Below are 4,373 nucleotides of genomic sequence, written 5' to 3' on the forward strand. Positions count from 1 at the left end.
AATGTTTACCTGTGCCACAACTTTTCATTTTATATCCTTGAAACCTTTGCTATCAGTCTTTTCATTCTAAGCTAGTTTACTATCATAATTTATCCTACTTTCGGTGATATCTTTTTTGTGGCTTTTTGTTGTCCTTTGGTGTTTTTCCAGTCTTCTAGATTCGGGCAGGTCTCTGCAGTTTGTATGCCTTCTCTTTCAATTTGATAGCCTCCCTTGTTTCCTTTGGCATCCATGGCAGATTACCACTTTTCCTACAGTCCTTCCTTTTCGCTGGTATATACTTTTCATGAGCACTTTGAAGAATTGTGTTTGAATGTCCTCCACTGTTCGTCAACTGATCTACATTAAAGTCTTTGCTTCCAGTCTACTATAGCCATCTCCTCCCTCAACCTATTGTAGTCTCCTTTGTTTTAGTACGTGACCTTGAAGTGGGATTTTATTTTCTGAGTTACCATCTGTATTCTAAACTCAACCATACTGCAATCTTACCTACCAACAGGATCTCTTACTAGGAGATTATGAATTATTCCTGTCTCATTGCATAGGACCAGACCTCGGGTAGCTTGTTCCATTGTTCGTTCCGTTATAGACTGTTGAAGAAAACTATTGTGGATACATTCAATGAACTCCTCCTCAAGGCTACCTTGACTGACCTGGTTCAATCAATCGACATGTAGATTAAAAATCCCATAATACTTTCCATACTATTTTTACATGCAAATGTTACATCATTGTTCGTTGTGTACATCACTGTGATGATATAATTTCATGGCCGACAAACTATGCCTTTCACTGTCTTTTTAGAATTTCTAATCTCCACCCAAATGAATTCAATCTTATTTTCCACAGAACTTACATCATCTCTCACCATCGCCCTGATCCTTAAAAATGAGAGCTCCATTACCTTCCTTCCCTTCTTTTCTTTCATTCTGAAGCGTCTGAATCACCTGGATATTAAACTCCCAGTTGTGATCATCGGCAACCATGTCTCTGTAATGGCGACTAAATCATATTCCTTCTCAATGATTTGTGCCATTAACCTTGTTTCAAATGCTAACAGCATTCATGCAAAGTGCCTTTCTTGTAGTTTTTATACCCTCTTTTTGAATTGTAACATCTCTATTAATAATATCTCTTGAGTTGTCCTTCCTTTCAACTTCTTTCTTAGTTAAACTCTGCGTAGTTAAACGCTACGTAATTAAACTCTGCACTCATGCAAACCTGCTGCTTCGCTGTCGTTTGCCCCTCCCATCCTCCCCACCAATGCACTCGTGTGAATTCCAAGTGACCACCCGATTTGTCCTTTTCGCTGCAACACTGGTTCTGTATCGGTTCAGACGTTGACCATCTCATTAGGTCAGATTCCCTCGTTCTAAAATTGATGACAATACCCCATGAAATGGAACCCCTCTTCCCACACCACTCCAAGAGCCATGTGTTTACTTACTAATTTTCTTATTACTAAGCAAAGTTGCAAGTGGTTCAGGTAGTAACACAAAGATTATAAACCTTGAGTACCTGTTTCTTAATTACTTTTCGAGGCCTTGATAATCTCCAAAGAGATCATCTCTCCTAGGCATGCCTATGTTGTTGGTCCCAAAGTGGACCACAGCAACTGGATCATCCTTCACCCTCTCAATCTCCTTTCAGGCCGGTCAGCGATGTCCCTCTGCCGAACTAGGGTGGCAACAGACTGTATGAGACCTGTGATCCTCCTTACAAGGTATTCTACCTATCCCCCAATTAAAAATCCCCTACAACTCTCACTTGGCTTTCGCTGCACTCTTTTTTCTCTCTGATTTCCCTCCCATATCGCTCCTCTCACTCATGATATTGAGACCACTACCTCCATCATCTGGTTTCAGATACGAATTATCACTGTGGTCCTGAATGCAATCTATTTTTCTCTGGTTTTGGTTGTATCCTGAAAGTTCGAATAAAGTTCATTGATTTTCCTTTGTTTTCTCAACATTGTTCTTTCACGTCTGTGTTTTTCCTCTTATCTTATTGTTAAGTTTTCCCTTGATCATTCTATACTCCTTTATAAGTTCTGCTGTCTTCAGCGAACAGTATTGACGCTAAGGATGTGTAGAAAATACTGATTTTGAGGGTTTCACGATTTTTATTTAATTGAACGTCCTGGCATGTACTCTCCTCACTTTATTGTTGAATGTGCAAACTTTCCGACACTTTCAGACTTGTCGAGAAAAAGTCTTCTTCCTGTCCTCTCTTGCCAAACCTCACATGACTTTATGTAAAGCGGTCTTCCCCACAGCATTCATTTAGAACTTCGATTCCAGTCTGATTCTCGTCTTTTGTTTTCCATACAAACTTGATTAAAACGGAGTCTCTCATCTCCAGCATTTGCAGTTCTCACTTTCTCCTTGATTATAGTGGATTTGTGAACTACTAGATGGACTTTAAGAATTCTCCTGCCTCGAAGTCATTCACGTTATCATTATTACAATTAATAATCGGAAAGTTGAAATCGCCAAACCAGCTCCATATGAATTTGACAATTCCTGGAAATTTACCGACATATATACTCATTTTTTTCCCCGAAGTAATAGAGGGCGTATAGTACATTCCATAGTGATGTAATTGCTCCATTTGGTTTGTTTTATTTACTTTTAATTGGATAAATTCATTTGAGGAAATTCTTCATGCTTTATCATTCTGTACTCGTGGAAATTGATCACTGATCAATATTATGACTTGCCCTCCAATTTTCACTGCTTCTCTGTATTGCTTGAAGCCTGTACATTCTGGAAAATTGACCGACATATCCCTCTGCTTGCCTTCACTGACATTAATGACTTCAATCCTGTCTCTTAACTTGTGATATCAAATCCTCCGTCTTTGATCTTCAGACCCCTTGCTAGAAAATATGTATCATTCAATCTTAACAATTTCAATTTCGCTTCACCGTGACTGCCTTTCTACTTATTCGAACCTCCCAATTTATTTCCGGAATGTTTTTTTTTTCTCGATCTTACTCTGTATCTTCCCCTGATGACTCATCCCTCGGGATACCTCCTCCAAACATATTACTTTAATCCTGCCCCAACAGAATGAGCAATCATTACCGGAGGGATTCAGTTCTCATTCTGCTTCAGGTACAACTAGTATGGCTTTGCTCCTACCTGACCAACAATTGTCACAATGTCCCAGAAAGCAAAATCATCAAGAGAAATTTAATGCAGATTAAAAACAAAAGTAAGATTTATTCTTGTCGAGAAAGATCTATGATGTACTTTCATGGTTTGCAAAACAATTTAAGACAAATATAAATAAAATCCATGAGTGATACGAAGAAATTCAAAGGATTTGAGAGATAAGGGGGGGGGGGTTAATGGGAATGGTCGGGGAAATATTCATCCGAGTAAAGCAGCCGACCAACTGTACAATCCTGAGAAAAAGGATTCTTGAATGAGCATCAGATAAACCATAACATTCAAGTCTATGGATGACATACTCAAAAGTGGGAAGAGTTGATAGACCGTAGTTTTGGCAGAGTAGCCTTGATGGTCCAAAGGCCTAATTATTTGTTGGGTGATTCGATGATTATGTCTTATGACACGAGGTAAACCCCCCCCCACCCCTCCGGCTCACGAAGTTAAATGAGCAAGACAGATAAGATTTACCCCATGCGGTAATATGAACATTTGAGATGCAAATAACTATCCCAAAAGTCACTATTTAAAGGAAAAATTAGCATCTTTGCTTAAAGTCTATCAGGAAACATTAACTAACAACTGATTACAACTCAAATATCTCACCCCGTCGATTACCTTCCCCTCTACAATACTGGTCTGAAAAAACACCTGATTAAGCTTTGCTGAAAAATTCAAATTTCAAAAAACAGCCAGCTGTTGAATCTTCTCTTGGCATCTTCCTCTGTCGGTTTGCTCTCAGGGTCGGTGTGCATCTTTTTTTACTGTGCAAATTCCATCTCCAGACAGGTAACTCTCAGAGAGTTCTGATGAGCAGCCTACATTTGCTAGTATGTTGGCAATTCTCTCTCAACTGATCAAGTTTTCTTTCTGGTTTTATACCCCAAAACATCGGATCACTTCATGGTTTTAATATTGGCAAAATACCAAATTCAAATTTGATTAGATTTTTGTGTCTTGGGCATAATTCAAACTGACTGGTTGAATTTGCATTTGCTTTTGTCTCACAGCAGGTCAGCCCGTGCTAGTTGTTCTGATCCAACGTTACATTGTTATCTTGTTCTGGGCTCTGTGCCTCTCTGAGTCCTTGCTAGCTTTCAACTGTCTTAAAGTAACAGCACACCTTACGTCATTAATGATTGCAAAAGAATAATAATTGTTAAAATTCAATTATTTTTTCAGGTATGTGGAAAACTACAA

Source organism: Chiloscyllium punctatum, chromosome 43 (assembly GCF_047496795.1).
Source record: "Chiloscyllium punctatum isolate Juve2018m chromosome 43, sChiPun1.3, whole genome shotgun sequence".
NCBI lineage: Eukaryota > Metazoa > Chordata > Chondrichthyes > Orectolobiformes > Hemiscylliidae > Chiloscyllium > Chiloscyllium punctatum.